This window comes from Paramisgurnus dabryanus, chromosome 22 (assembly GCF_030506205.2).
Source record: "Paramisgurnus dabryanus chromosome 22, PD_genome_1.1, whole genome shotgun sequence".
Taxonomy (NCBI): Eukaryota; Metazoa; Chordata; class Actinopteri; order Cypriniformes; family Cobitidae; genus Paramisgurnus; species Paramisgurnus dabryanus.
The window spans coordinates 31,352,005-31,369,225 of record NC_133358.1 but is presented as its reverse complement, the minus strand read 5'-3'; the positions used below and the strand labels follow the sequence as shown (position 1 = coordinate 31,369,225).

The window sequence follows — 17,221 nt, the reverse complement described above, 5'->3', positions numbered from 1 at the left end:
TCGTGTCAATAACAAATATCATTTCATTTAGCAGATTCATGTTCATGTCCTTTAATCGAGTACCATGAAGGCTTTCTGTTTTAATTAGGTAAATAAAGTGAGGTATGCAAGTTATTAAACCGTATATATTTTTATGGACAAAAGGAACATATACACAAACATGCTCTGCACATTTTGTATGTTTCTCTCATCTGAAACAGTCATTTTAGTTCATAGAGATATATTCTGTAGGTCTTACTAAATGGTTGCTTGTTTAAATCTTTAAGACTATTTTTTTTATTAACAAACGTAATTGTTCTTATAGAACATATATATTCTTTGACATAAATATTATGTGCAAGCATACAAGTATTTCAGATGACAGCCTCTGTCATATTATAGTAGGCCTAAACATAACAAATCCAGATGTGTTGTTTATATGAAATGGAGTTAATAACAAATATGATGTCATTAAGCAAATGTCAGTCAGATTTGCTATTAAGCACTTATTTGTGTTCACACATGTGCTGTGCTAGAGTAAGTTTTCAGTAAATCATTTACATTTAAAACAACCAATTGTATCATTACATTACAATTTCATTGCAATAATTCTATAAACAATTATTAAAAACTTTATAAGACACATCATGACATGTTTATGTCATGGAAAATAGATTAGAATACTAAAGCTACTGATAACCAAATATATATTCTCTTTATGTATGATTATTAGTTATTATTTCTAATGTTGGCCTGTTCTTTAAGGATCCACATATTTACAGCAATCTTTTTCATACCTTTAGGATTTGAAGAATTCTAAGACAACATTTGAAGCTTTATAACTTTATTGGGTTGTTTCCCACAGGTTTAAATTGATGCATGACTAGCCATTAGTTATGTATTGACATTAAAAAGTCAATTCTAAGCAATCCAGTTGAGGAAGGAGGTTAAAATGTACTAGATTTTAAAAACTGTTTTTAAAAATAAGTGGATAAAAAGTAACTGAAGTTGGAAAGGTAGTATATGGAACATCATACTAGAAATGATTTTTAAGAAATTGGGTGGTTTGGAATTTTTTTTGCGATTCAATTTTGATATAAACAAGGTTCCCATAAAACTGTCAGGTTTCCATAAACAGGTTTGTTTATCTTGGATGCTCATATATAAACATAACTTTTCTCCACATAGATCTGTTATTTGGAATAACAAGAATATTCTATACAAAAACAAATCCTTATTTTATAGAAATTGGTATGATAATAATATAATATTAGTGAGGCAGTTATTTAAAGATGATGGTCACCTCTTTAATTATTGTGAAATTCCTCAATCACTATAAGATTCCAGTAACTGCTAAGGAATTTGCAGTTGTATTTGATGTCATACCTAGTGGACTTATTCAACTCTTTCAAGGTTATACATCTTATGATTGTAACTCCTTACATAATGCTCAGTTATGTATTAATGGAGTAAATATTCTAGAAAAAAAAATTAATAACTTATAAGAACACTATGTAGAAATGAATATTTGCCTAGATGTAAACCATACTGGAACTCCTTATATCGTCAACTTGTATGGAAAGAGGTTTGGAGTTTATTAAATATATACTGTCTCACGAATAAGGTTAGAGAAATTATGTCACGACCAGGAACATGAGATCAGGAATTGGACGCATGTGCAGAGTTCGAGATGAATAAATAACATTTAATAATAACCAAGAAACAAAACACTAGAATCAAACAACAGGCAGGTAAATAAACACAGGAACACTAAAACGTAGAACACAGGAACAGACAGGGAATCAGCGACAATCATCCGGCAAGTGAACATACAACAGGCAGGGGTATATATACAAACAGACTAACGATACACAGGTGTGATGAGGCAGGTAATTAATTAACAAGAGTCCAGGTGACGACAATCGGAACAGACACAAAACATGACACGGATTCCACCGTGACAAATTACTTATAAATTGGTTCATTTAATGTATCCAGTTAAACAAGTAGTCTCCAGATTCTTAAGAGATATGGAGGTTACTTGTATTTGCAATTTGGAAGTAGAATCCATAAAACATTTATTTTATCAATGTATATTTACTCAATCTTTTTGGATTGATGTGGAATGCTTGATATTTAAACTCACAAAATAATAATTCGGTTATCTGGTAAGGATATATTTTTGTATTATAAAAGTAAATGTGTGGAGAAAGACTTGTTAATCAACTTATTGATTATATATGGAAAATTTCACATCCATAAACAAAAATGTGCAAATAATAAACCCAATAGCATTTTATTTAGAACGGAATTAAGAAATTATTTTGAAACTGTTAAAAGTCAAAAAAAGCAAAGCAAATATATAACATTTTTGAAACCTTTTGTTTTATTGAATTATTGTAGAATATCCCCATGTTATTGTTAATTTATTTTTTTATTTTTATTTTATTTGATCCATTGTTATGTTAAATGTTAAATAAGCACATTGTAATCCTCTTGTATGTATGCAATGTTCTTGTTCTTGAAATGAATAATGAAAAAAGCTAAATAGTACTAAAGCTCTACATATTTTTATATTTAACTCTTTCCCCGCCATTGACGAGATATCTCGTCAATTAAGAGAAAACGCTTCCCCGCCAATGACGAGATCCGTCTTTCCGCAATACCGCTATTATCCACCAGGTGGCGCCCTTCCGCAACTTTTTAAAACCGGAAGTATTGCCCTATGCCAAGCTGCTGCATGTCCGTGTCTGTTTTAAAGATCGCTCTGAATGGGATCTCTATGAAAAGTCCGTCAAAAAAATGAAATTGTCTCTGCTTTTTGCTCAAAATATGGTGTTTTTGCAAAAACCTACCCATATTCAAAAGCTGATTGCAAAAGAACCACTAAAGGTAAGATGAAACGTTTTTTTCTGTTTGAAAGCAGAGGGTCTGTTCTTTCATTTGGTATATTGTATGTTTATATATTTAAAGAAGAACATTTTCTGGAAGGCAATAAACTTTGGTGAAAATCATGAAAAACGCTGGCGCTGGCTGGCAACTTTTTTTAAAAACGCTGGCGGTGAAAGAGTTAACCACTGGCTATGCCCATACATAACTGATCCAGATGTGTTGTTTATATCCAATGGAGTTAATAACAAATATGATGTCATTAAGCAAATGTCAGTCAGATTTGCTATTAAGCACTTATTTGTGTTCACACATGTGCTGTGCTTGAGTAAGTTTTCAGTAAATCATTTACATTTAAAACAACCAATTATATCATAACATTACAATTTCATTGCAATAATTCTATAAACAATTATTAAAAACTTTATAAGACACATCATGACATGTTTATGTCATGGAAAATAGATTAAAATACTAAAGCTACTGATAACCAAATATATATTCTCTTTATGTGTGATTATTAGTAATTATTTCTAATGTTGGCCTGTTCTTTAAGGATCCACATATTTACAGCAATCTTTTTCATACCTTTAGGATTTGAAGAATTCTAAGACAACATTTGAAGCTTATAACTTTATTGGGTTGTTTCCCACAGGTTTAAATTGATGCATGACTAGCCATTAGTTATTTAAAAACATTTAGGTACTTTTTACAAACAAACCTTTTAAAAAACATTACTGGTGTACATCTTAAGACAAAACTATGGCCCTGATATATTTAAAGATAGGCCATTGTAAGCTATTTTCAAGTAAGACAACTAAAACATAAACCTAAATTTTAGTCTGTAACTACACTTAAACCAATGGTCAGTAACATTAATCTCTAAGACTAGTCTTAAAAGTTAGTCATACATTTTTGTCTTCATGACTGAACATAACTGCTTTAAGTATCATGTGAAAAAATATTTAAATTATTTAAATTATATTTAAATCCAAATAGTAAGACTGATTAGCCCTAACTAACTACTAGTTCTTCAGACTAGTCCTTAAAACACAGTTTTAACTTAATTATTCAACCAGCCCTAGTCTTGGAAAGACATATATTGTCTGATCTTAATAAAACTATTAATATTTTGTCATAAGCTTCACATTACTAGTTAATTGGTTAGATATACTTAGTCTGGCCCATTTTGAAAATGTCACATTTCAAAATGCTTGAATTGATAACCTCAAGTCTTTTAGTTTTAATGAGGTAAATGACTGCAGATCATTGAATCTTATAATAATTTTCATGCAGATGCAAACCCATGGACAAAAGGAACATAACAGCAGTTACAAATGAAATAACGAATACAGGTTAGAAATGGTTCCCACATCACTGTGAGACATCATATCAAATCTAGGAATACAACGGCAAAAGTTTATTTTATGTTTCATATTGATATTTGCCCAGATAGTACAGCAAATTCACAAAATTGTTTTTCATATAAACATAAACATCTAGAGCAGTACTTTCAACTAAGTGAAACACAGTGGTTTCTCCAGACCCAATGCTCAGCACATTTTGTATGATTCCCTCATCTGACACAATCAGGTCAGTTCATACAAATCTCTACTGATGATTAAAGTGGATTTGTTTAAAATAGAAGACTTTTGTATATGTGCAGAGCAGTGGGCTTCCAGGAATACTTTTGAAAACCACTGATCTAGGGGACAGTTAACGTTACACCCATTGTTCTAGATGCAAATATTTCCGGAATGATGAGCCAAAAATCCTCACAGACACTTGAGAACATAAGACAAAAAAGCCCATCAGTTTAGTTGTAATCGCTGGACTCGTACATGGTTAATGCTGGCTGGCTGTTGGTCGGCATGTTTTCTAAGATATGTAATTATCCTAATGGACCCTTATAAGAATCTGAAAGCAGATGTTATGTGCAAAATAGTAGGTGAGACAAATATTTATGTGTCGTATACATATGCTATAGTCATCGTTCTTTGTTCTTAGGTTATTGCGCCACCTAGTGGACAATCTCTGCTATTTTTTGCATGTGAACTCAGTCTAGATCTATACATATGTGTACCAAGTTTCGTGTTGATATCTCATTCCTATCATAAATGATAGCCATTTAAGTATTTGTGGCACCGCCTCTTCGTACTTTTGACCGTGGTGTTGCGACGACGAGTGCAAAGTTCAACTTTTTTTTGATAATTATTGATATTCAATGTCTAAGGAATATTCCAGCACTGGATTGGTTCAGATTGGTCAAAAAACCTAGGACTAGTTCGCAAAAGTAGGTTTAAAAGAAAATGATGAATATCTAACAAACGATTCTACTGAGACAGTTGCTTCTTGAGGGAAAGTTGTTCATTGTAAGTACCTCTATTAAATGATATGAGGATCTTGTGGATATCTAAAACACTACATAATACACAATAATTTAAACACTAAAAAAACGTGATAGCGCCCCCCGGAGGCCGAATTTTTTCTTACTCTGCACAGACCTTCATGGCCAAGAGACAAACAGGCCCACCGCGTTTCGTTTCGATCGGCCTTCGTTAACCCTGTCTAATAGCTGCTTTTTCTTGATTGGCCGATGGCGGCTATGTTTCTTGAGCCATGCAAAATTCCTTTTAGACATTAATAGTACCCTAGACCAAGAGCAACCGTGCCAAATTTCAAGTTGATCGGTCCCACACTTTTGTAGCTACAGCCCTTCAAAGGTTGAGGTGGTGTTATAACGCCAACTAGTGGTCAAGCGGCGCAATTATTTGAACGTGAGCCCAGAATAGTCCCCTGTATATATACACCAAATTTGGTGTCGATACCTCTTTCTAATCCCAAGTTATAGCCATTTAAGACCTAGAGGCTCCGCCCATAGGGGGGGTTTGGGCGTGGCTTTACGACGGTGAGTCGAAAGTTCAACTTTTTTTTGATAACTTTTGATATTCACGCTCCAAGGAATATTACAGCACTGGAATGGTTCCGATTGGTCGAAAAACCTAGGACTAGTTCGTTTTTATTTTTTTCGACAAAATCGAAAATAGCGAAAAAAAATTCTAGGCGCAAATAAAATCGGAGATATACGTTTTGTTCGTCTTGACGCAAGGATTCCAGTGATATAAGACACTTGACATTTGGACAAGATTTCTGGGAGTTATGAGCATAAACGTGATTTCCGTCGTTATAGCGCCACCTATAGGCCAATCGGGTTGATACTCTGTCAACCTCTCCCCAAATTGGGTCCTACCATTTGGCCAAGTTTCAAGTCTCTAGACCTTACGGTTTGGTCTGCACGTTCCGTTTTACGGCAGAATAATAATAATAAAAATCTTAACAATTACAATAGGGTTTCAGCGCTTCGCGCTTGAACCCCTAAAAATCCATACAAATACAATAGGGTTTCAGCCCTACGGGCTTGAACCCCTAATAATAATAATAAAACAGACAAATACAATAGGTTTTCAGCACTTCGTGCTCGAAACCCTAATAATAAAAATCTTAACAATTACAATAGGGTTTCAGCCCTACGGGCTTGAACCCCTAATAATAATAAAAATCCATACAAATACAATAGGGTTTCAGCCCTACGGGCTTGAACCCCTAATAATAATAAAAATCCATACAAATACAATAGGGTTTCAGCCCTACGGGCTTGAACCCCTAATTGTTTAAGTGTCATAATTACAGATGTGGCCTTTAAAAACGCGCGTTTTCTCCCGCGGCATTCGCCAAATCGTCTCGCGGAGTCACGCAGAATTCTGCAAGTGTTTTCGGGGGGGCTACTTTCCCTTTTCCCTTAATGTGTTTCGCTTCACAGAAAATCCACCAGGTGGCGCATAAAAAACTACATTTTTATATGCGTTGTCATTGCGGTTGTTTCCAGAAGTTAATAAGGGCATTGCTGAATATTTAATATTTCTATTAAAACAGCAAAGTGACGTCAACCCCTTCTTGCCAGCATAACAGCGCATACATTTATTAAGATGACTGTACGTGCAATGGGCATTTATACTAAGTGCAACAAAGAATTTAGTGTGAGCCTAATACCCTTAACTCTATTTACAATGAATATCTTAATTATTTGTGTTGTCGAATTTTGACACCGTTTCATTGTTTGTTTATAATATTAATAATTATGTCCGTTTTTCTAAAAGTATTACTATTTTAAAGAGATTCATGTGGTATAAAAATACATGTTTTAAAGTTAAAAATGTTGTAAAAATATATTAGTATTATTGTTCTTAATATATTAAGAACAATAATATGACACATGTATATTGCGCTAAAATGCTATACATATGGAAAGAGGAATTCTTCTCAACCACCACCAATAAAGTTAAAAAAATATTCTTTAGAAAAATAGCGTTTAAACCCACGCAGAGCGAACAAGAAAACATGGGCCTATGCTTACATACTGTACAGTGGGCATATGATATCTTTATTTAGTTTTACATATTTAAAACTTTAATAATACCTTTCTTGCGCATATAGGCAGTCAGTGTTATGATTTTTTTTTTATCCTTTCAGCCGTTATTCATAACAATAAACAGATTTCCTTATTGAAAGAAAAACGTAGAAAATGTTATTATGGGTATAGTTGATGCAAATAAAGTGTGCAGTATACAAAAAATGCAAACAAATTATTTCTAAAAGTGGCAAGATTTTAAAAAGATAAAGGTGGTATAAAGAAAGACATGAGAAAAGTAGAGGTATGCAAAAGAGCACAGTTTAGTTATTGTTAATTAAAGCGGTTTTATACACCTTTGTTTGAATTGACAAGCATTTTATTCGCCACTTTCAACACATTTTGTGATTCATTTACTGATTTATTACAGAAAATTGTTGTCAGAAGCAAAGCTATTGTACAAAGCATCTTTATATGTATGTTTTAAAGTTAAAAATGTTGTAAAAAATATATTAGTATTCTTTAATTTAAGAATAACAATATGATACATTTATATTGCGCTAAAATGCAATATACATTATTCTGCAAGCAATATAAATTATTCTCAACCACCACCAATAAAGTGTAAACATTATTCTTTAGAAAAAAAACGGCGTTTAAACCCGTGTTGCGTGGAGCGAACAAGAAAACATATGCTTACATGCTTATTCGGCATATGATATCTTTTTTATTTAGTTTTACAGTTTTAAAAGTGGCAAAAAAGTTCTTAAAATCTAATGAATACTGGTTTTGTAAAATGTATATAACTGCAGATGCGTGCGTGGGATCCGGGCAGGTATCATTTTCCTCCAGACCTTGACGCATGGTCGCGGGAAGGCGAGAAATATATTTTTTTAGGTTAAAATATTTTGCACAATTGATATATTACTTATGAATATTTTAGGAAATTATTTTTGACACACGTAGGTTATTACGTGTATTTTGGATTTTAATTTCATTACTGTGCCTATCCGTGGCCTCATCCGAGCGCACTTTCTCCGCCTTGCATCTTTTGAAGACATTGGTATGCAGCACCATGACCCAGAAAAGACTCACACACCTTTCCCTGATGCATGCCCACACAGAAATACTGAACTCCCTGGATATTTGTCCTCTAGCTCATGAGAGACTTTGGAATCTCTATACAACCGGCGCAATTCGCGAGGCGAGTTTTTTCTGTTCGAGTAAAGAGCGCGTTGATAATATGCGTATTAACGGAATGACAACGCGGGTTTGTTTATTACATGGATGCGCAGCAGCACAAAAACGCTTTTTAATATGAAAAATTAAAGGATTAAAATGTAACAGATTATTATTGAGTCTCTTGGACATAAATGATGACCAATTATGAGACGTTAGAAGGCGCAAAGAGCTGCTTCATCTGTAGCTAAGTAAATAAATGCTTTGCTTTAAACAAATGCATCTACTTTTAAATGTTTTTTTTAAATGCTACCCAACGGATTTATTGTATATAATGACTCTGCCCCTGTAGATATGGTGAGATGAGAAAACATTTTAAGTAATGCTTTTAAAAAAAACATTTCGCTGTCCAAGTGCTGAAATGGCTCTCCACACGATTGTAAATTCTTTATCTTTTGTTTGTAACAAATAAAGTATTTTTACAGTACAAACCTTATATAAAGCCTATTCTAAAAATGTAATTATACACCATGTTTTTCTTATTAAAAGTATACAATATCAGAACTAAACCCATTATTATTTTTGTTCAAATTATGAATTATTTATATGTTTAAAAAAGACAGTAATTGTACTATTTAGTAAAAAAAGATCTATATAAAAATATACTAGGTATGTTAATGTAAGAATATTTTACATCTGTTAATCGACGTGTGATCTTAACTTAAAAACGAAAGTAAAATATGTTCGTCCGCATGGACATTGAAAACTGTGAAGTTTAATTAATATTATATGTTGTTATAATATTATATGTTGTATGTAAATTGTAACGAAAGTAATTCCCCCTGGGATAAGTATTTTTGCTTCTGATTAATAGCGCATATTCATCTGAGAACTGATGATGTCTGTGTTTCAGACCCTGGCTGTGTGCCCTGAAGTGTATATGACAATAAAGTAGTAAATCTCAATGTATTTATTTTTAAAATGTATTTTAAATAGGCCTATAGGCTCATAGGTTTTTTGGTTAAAAAAATTCACAGCACCCCCTGTTCAAAATGACTTCCAGCGGCCCTGCCTTGACGCTTTGTGTGTTCGACTTTAAATGGTGCGGCGCTGACTGGTCGGCGTATGACATCAGAGTACCGCGAGAGCAAAGGTAAAGTCGGACCATTTGTAACATTTCGACTTGCTCTCGCGGTACTTTGATGTCTTAGTTGCCGAACTGTCTGCGCAGCGCCACATAGAAACGCCCTTTGACTCTTTAAGGCAAAGTACCAGCAACATGAGAAGTGGTGGCACGCAAAAGAAAGTGAAGGTACGCAGTACGCTAAAATATAAAGTGTCTGTACTGCGAGCACTGGTTTAGTTATTTACATCGTGTGTTGCTCTTTCACCATTGTGCACCCGCGCACTCGCTCTGTAGTTTGTAGCTCGCGCTCCGGCTTCGATAAACAATGCCCGTTTCTCAATACCAAGTAGGGGAGAGTGGGGCAAAGTGAGCCAGTGGGTAAGTTGACCCACCCCCTTTATCTAGGCAACCATACAGATTTGTAGCCGTGTGACCACAAATACAGGTAGCAACCATAATTTATATTTGGCTATGTTAAAGAGAAGGACAAATTAAAGAGTTATGATTAAAGTATGATTTAAAAAAAAAAAAAAACAGTTTTTATCCTATCAAAGTAAAATGTATACATACCAGGTATAATGGCTGTTATGTCAAAGTAGATTTATCCAGGTCTAAATATTTATACCATACATATTGGTGATAGGCTAATGTATAAAACCATGTGAATGATTTAGCTAAAGATTAGCCTGAATTACTAAGCTAGGCAGTTTTCCAAAACGGTGGCTGTGGGGCAAAGTGAACCAGATGGGGTAAACTGAACCAGGGGTTCAACCCCACCATGAGGCACTGTAACCATTGAACATGTTTCATAACAAAAAGAGCCTAGGTTATATCAACATATGTCAAATTAAGTTACCTGATATCCACTTAATTTTATAAGTTATAAACATTCATTTAAAATAACATACAGCGTATGTATTAGGCCTATTTGCTTAAATAGCATTTTAACAAAGAAACTGCAAGGGTTGAAATTAAAACCCAACGCGCTGGTGAAAACTGGATAAACCGGTTTTCTTTTGATTCCCTGATGATGAGGTGATCGATTAGCATTGGGGGTTGGCAAAGAATTGGCAGACCTAGGGGTGGGTGTTTTTTAATTTCTTGACTCTGTGTCACTGGTAGCTGCTAAAACAAGCAGCTAAACCATGTACAATTAATTACATTTTGGAATTAACTTCCTTCATGTCTTTTTATTTATACACTGTAAAAAATATTTTCTGAATTTTTAAGTAGTTAGCATTAAATATGTTTACAAACAATTGGTTTACAAACTCTGGGATGTTTGTGATTATCATCATTCAGAAAAGTGGTGCTTGTGTTTAGACTTGTGTTTTACGTGATTAAATCATGAAGATTACATTAGTTTCTTTTCAGTGTAGAACAGTTTGTAATCAAAATGCAAAAATATAGTATATTTATAAACATCGCTGAAACAAAGAGTGAATTAAAATTAAAAAAGTAATAAAGTTAAAGCTGCTGATAATTTTGTTTATATTTACTAGCCTTTTCTGAGTGAAAAATGTTTAGATTTTGTTAAGTAGCCTAAATCCTACTCCAATTTATTTCAGTGTGGGTTTCTCATTTTTATCAGCTTTCTTTTGCTTTTCAAAGGGCCGTCTACCTTTGCTACCGCCAGTGCTTTAATGTGGGCCGGTAGGCGCCAGTACTCAGTACCGCCACTTCCAAATATAGCTCTTGCGTACCACCACCTCTCCCTGCGCCCAGAACGTACTTCTAGCGTACCAGAACGCTCATTTGCACATCTGTTTAAATCAGAGGCTTAATTTAATCCTTTGGCTGCGCTGCCGCTTTTCAAAGCGCCCTTCACAATGCAAGCTACCTAATTCGTCCCACCGAGAGCAGAGACTACATTACCCATACACCTTTGAGTTTTACAAGTTAAAAGCGCATGCGTAGCTTTTGCTGCTGTCAATAGGCTTGTTCGACTTCATGCGGCGCCCCGAGAATCGACAGCCGGAAGACGTCACAGTATCGCGAGAGCGAGGCGAAATATGATTTCTTGAATCATTTTCGCGGTACTCTGACGTCATCCGGCTGTCGGTTCTTGTGGCGCCGCATGAAGTCGAACAAGCATAGTGTTAACAACGTGGTTTGGAGAGGTGTGTGAAACGCGCAACCATAGCTGCTCTGTTAAAATGAAAATACAATGAATACTTAATATGCCCTCCTGGTTTTAGACTCTGAGGAGTAAAAGAACAAGGCCAGAATCAGAGGACTCTCGCTGGCTGACATCCCACCAAGCCAGAATGATATCGCTGCAGGTACCCTTTTGTAGGTACTACGTGACAATCTCTGCTGTCGCGGCTGTCAGCTTGGTTCCCCTCGACGCAACTTCGGATTTCCTCAGACGATGTGCAGTGTAAAAACATTATTGAAATTGTATTATACATACTTGCTAAACTACAAGTGAACAAAATTTCAATGAATTTGAACGACGTGCACAGGAGTTTTATCACCCGCAAAATGGAAAACAATGGGACAAAATAAAGTGATGACTTTCGAGTTTCAAATGGCCAATATTTTGTTATTCTTGAACCCATAGACATGGTCTTGGTGTCCAGAGAGTATCTTTGCCCGACAGCGACAATATGTTATTAAAAAATAAATTACATCATTATGGATAAATGAGTGCTTGCAGAATATACATATTTGAGAATGCTTATCAGTACTTTTTTGTTTCTTTAACTTTAAAGATGAATATTCTTCTTTAGAGATGGGCAATTTTCAGCAATAGCACATTCTATTCAACATTTTGAGCTCATAAAAAAGATTTTTCGCTTATTTAAATGATTTTTTTTATGTTTTTATGCACGTTTAGTTTTGGTGCAATTTCATCAAAAGCTTATAATTAGGAAATACACACAACACGCTTTACGTATATTTTATATATCTTAAAAATGTTGTAAAAATTGCGTATTCTTATATAATAAGAATAACAATATGATACATTTATATTGCGCTCAAAATGATTTAGAAATGGAAAATGGAATTGTTCTCAACTGAGTGCTTGCAGAATATATAGGCTATATTTGAGAATGCTTGTCAGTACTTTTTTGTTTCTTCAACTTTAAAGATGAATATTCTCCTTTAGAGATGGGCAATTTTCAGCAATAGCACATTATATTCAACATTTTGAGCTCATAAAAAAGATTTTTCGCTTATTTAAATTGCTTTTTTATGTTTTTATGCACGTTTAGTTTTGGTGCAATTTCATCAAAAGCTTGTAATTAGGAAATTCACACAACATAACGTATATTTTCCATATGTTAAAAATGTTGTAAAAATTGCGTATTCTTATATAATAAGAATAAAAATATGATATATTTATATTGCGCTCAAAATGATTTAGAAATGGAAAAAGGAATTCTTCTCAACTACCACCAATAAAGTTTTAAAATTCTTCTTTAGAAAAACGGCATTTAAACCCACGTGCACCGAACAAGAAAACGTATGCTTACATACAGTCCGTGTATGATATATTTTTTATTTAGTTTTACATATTTTTATTTATATGCATTTAATAATAGTCTACCGTAAGGTCATAATGTACACACTGTTAAAAATGATTCAGTGGCTTTGTAAATATCTCTAAAATAAATGATTAAAGTAACTTAATAAAATCTCTTAATGCAGTTATGCGATTTTTTTAGTTGGAAAATAAATTACTTAAAATAGAACAGATATTTTGTGTAAAATGTACATATATTATTTGATGTATACGCCTTAATAATATAAGTATTACATTTACAGATTATTTTAGTCAATATATTTAAAAAGGTCAGAGTAATATATTTAAGTTTTTTAAACTGTAATAATTGCATATTTCAAATTATTATTATTTCTATTTGACATCAAAAATGTGTAAGTTTTACGCCTAACTTGAAGTATGAATTACTTATATTTTCACATTGATATTATTTGAGTAAATGTAGGCAAAAAATAAATTAATAATAAGTAGAAAAAATGTCAATTTTAAACAATCACATAGCCAACGGTTTTTAATCAGCAACAAAGAAACTGCACATTTTGCCGATGACAAACACCTCAGAAACTCCTCCAATTTATGAATATTTACACTCACAATATGATTTTATTTCCTTAGTACAAAAGTATAACATATTATACAAATTCTCAGTGAAATGTATTAAACACCAATGCATACTTTTTATCGTGTTTCATACCATGTAAAGGGAAACATGATAATATAAAAAGTAGCCTACTGTTCAGTAATGCAGAAAAGCGCACCACATGTTAAAGCTATTAAAACGTTCAGATGCAAAAATGAACTAAATGTAAAATTAGATAAACTAGTTAATGATATTGCGTAAATGCGCTCGGTCTCTTCAAAGGTCTTCGCGAATTATTTTGTTATTAGACTCGATTATCATACATCACGTCTCTTCTACTGTAAGTACACGGAAAAAATAAGACAAATGATGCGCGTTTGAGTCCGATTTTTATGAAGAATATGTGACTGTTTATGTAACTGGCAAAAGAAAACTTCGCCAACAAAATGTTTGCCAAAAAGCATGCATTTGTATGACATCAAAGTCTATCGCCTAAACATTGATAATCCGTGTCATGTTACTTCAATATCATACAGTATACGCTAAGCATGAAGTCGAGCACACACATTGTCGTCAGTATGGCCTACATGAAACACGCCTGCCCTCTACAGGTTTTTATATTTCCTGCGTCCCCCACCGAACTCCCCTTCTGCGGGATCTCGCAGAATTTCGGAAGTCTCCGCGGCATTCTGCTCTCAGAAACGCGCATTTTTAAAGGCCACATCTGTAAAACATGCCTAAATTGGCAGTGGCCCTGTCGATACAAAACTCAAGTGCAAATCATGACACTCATATTAACTGTAGTTTTGGAAATTATTGTAACACAGATATCAGATATGAATCGTGTCTTATGTAAATATAAAAAGAGCAGAACAAAAAATGACACTCTAAAAACAAACGGTGCTATATAGCACCAGAAGTGGTTCTTTGCTCGTAATCATAGAAGAACCGTTTTAAGTGCCATATAGCACCGGTGAAGCACCAGTGAAGCACCTGTGTAGAACCATATAGGGGCCATATAGCACCACATATGGTTCTACATAGCACTATATGGTTCTACATAGGTGCTTCACTGGTGCTTCACCGGTGCTATATGGCACTAAAAACGGTTCTTCTATGATTACGAGCAAAGAACCACTTCTGGTGCTATATAGCACCATTTGTTTTTAGAGTGTATAGTCAAAAAAATCTGATCTGTGCATTAAGATTTGCAATGTAAATGCAGTCTTGTTGTGAAGAAAAAACTTGGTTATTGCTGGAATCATGAATGGTCTGAATAGGATTTGAGTTTGTTTACTTGTGAAACTTACTTGCTCCACCATTTACAGCTCCAGTGGGTGCAGATCATCATACAGATGGTTAAAGTTTGGATCCACCTAATATTCAAGGTAAAAGAGCATTTGTTCACAGCATTACCTAAGAAAACATATCACTAGATATTACATATTAGATGTTAATGTCTGACTTTGATCCATACGAAACAGATTTTCTGTCCTGGGACCCTCGGCTAACCATCAAGAAAGCACACAGTAGGTTAACAAGAATCTGACCTCACTTTTGATCATTACGAAATTATGGCAGTACATTACACATTTAAGGACTGTTATTCCTCTGGCTGATTTAAAAATACCCAAAAGTTCTTAAAAAGAAGCAGCCCTAGTTATTTTGGCTTGTTAAACATAAACTATAAAGACAATACTATTACGACGCCTCCTTCTAATAAACAGGTTTAAATACTTTACTTATTTCCATGAGCACAAATCTTAATGCTACAGCATATGATATTCTAGAAAAACAGTTTGATGCTAAATTTATAGCAAGAGTTTTGGCAGGGCCCTTTTCAATACCAACTTAAGAATGACCCTACAAACAAAGTAAGGTTCAAACAGAAAATGAGTGATTCAGTCTTTTGTGGAAGAACTTTGACTGGTCTGAATAAAGCCCAGACCTTAACTCAGCTAACATCTTTGATATGACTCAAAGGTTTTTAGCCAAAAACTCACCACCTAAACCTATCAATGACTTGTAAGCTGTAGTCATTTCGGAACAGAAAAAGGCACTTACAAAACTGTTGCAACAAAAATCAAAACAAAACTCTTTGTAGTGGTATTATATGGTATAGCATTTATATTTGTTTTGATTGGACATACTGGAATAAATAAACATGTTTATTAGAATGAGGCCTCCCAATACTTTTGTCTAGCGTATTTGCCACAGACAGGGTAACGCAATCCTTAGAGTGTGCTTCTTTGTAAATGTGACAAATGAAAATGACCTGATCCATCATTTCCAGCTCCAGTGGGCATCCTTTATCCATCCAGACCCTCATACAGATGGTTGGAGTTTTGATTCACCTAAAGTACCATGCAAGGTAAAAGAGCATTTGTTGACATAATTAGGAAGAAAACATAAACGCATTGTTCATGGCATTTAAATACAACATAACACTGTTTAATACTACCTTTTCTGTTCAATCCATAGAGCACTCATTTTCCCTCTTGAGACCATGGTGTGACCTGCAAGGTCGAATGGAGAGTAATTTGCCTAAACAAAATTTCATTTCGTCATTAGCTAAACATCAACATGTCTGAAGCAGATGCAGGTCTGATAATCCGTCCAACATTCAAAACCTCACAGTAAATCTACAGTCTTGAGTACTGTTTTAAATCAATGTATACATATGCTCATTATGAATTTTAATAAAAAATACTAAATGTATAAAAAGCCTCAATTCAATTATTTTTTGATATTGCAGCTGTAAACGAGACAATCTTGGAGTCACCTGCATTCACTGGTCCAGTTGTTAGCCCAATTACAGATGGAGAGTATAGAAGAGGATGATGTCTTTTCTCCAACATCTTTCTAGACTGATAAAAGATCTAGACAGGCTCGAACAAAAGTTAACAGAGGGGCTTATATAGAGAATGGTAAGAACCATTTTATCCGTCAAACGTTTTACCAATTATTGTAAACATAAACAATATTATATTTACAACATTACTTCAAATGTATTGTGTCTGTTTAAGGTGACCAGAACATGGAGAATCTGCTCAGAGGTGTTAACCAGCAATGCAGCTATACAACTAAATTGATGCAGGCAGAAACACAAGCGAGGTATGCATGTTCAATGTGTGTATGTTATGTCCAAATGTTGTTATGTTCAAATGTTTTACAATATACTTAAACAGTTGGACCTGTCATTATTGCATTAGTCAAGTACAACTGAGTAGGTTAAGTTTACATATCAACGTCAATAAATATATATAAATAAATATCAGTCTTGACAGCAAACATAATGTTTTATAAAATAATTACAGCTTTTTAAGAGATTTACACAAGGCTCAAACTATAAGTGAAATTAACTATCAACAACCTAAAATAACCACAGACACGTGCATAAAATATTTAACGTGAACTAGTACAGCCATTTATCTTTGGGCTAGTTGATGTGTGATTCTGCACATGTCTTTATTTCAACAATGGTGCTTTAGGGGGGCTTCTTGGAAACCACTTAGCCTTAATCAGATGTCTTTTGACTGTTACAGTATAGTT

The 17,221-nt window shown here is 34.0% G+C and overlaps 1 long non-coding RNA gene across 1 annotated transcript; it reads left to right on the top strand.

Moving 5' to 3' along the window:
- The first annotated feature begins 15,903 nt into the window (after positions 1–15,903).
- LOC135740549 (uncharacterized) lies at positions 15,904–16,476 on the top strand. Its single transcript, XR_010529201.2, has 3 exons — positions 15,904–16,040; positions 16,151–16,204; positions 16,425–16,476. It is a non-coding gene; the product is annotated as an uncharacterized lncRNA (long non-coding RNA).
- The last annotated feature ends 745 nt before the right edge of the window (positions 16,477–17,221 follow it).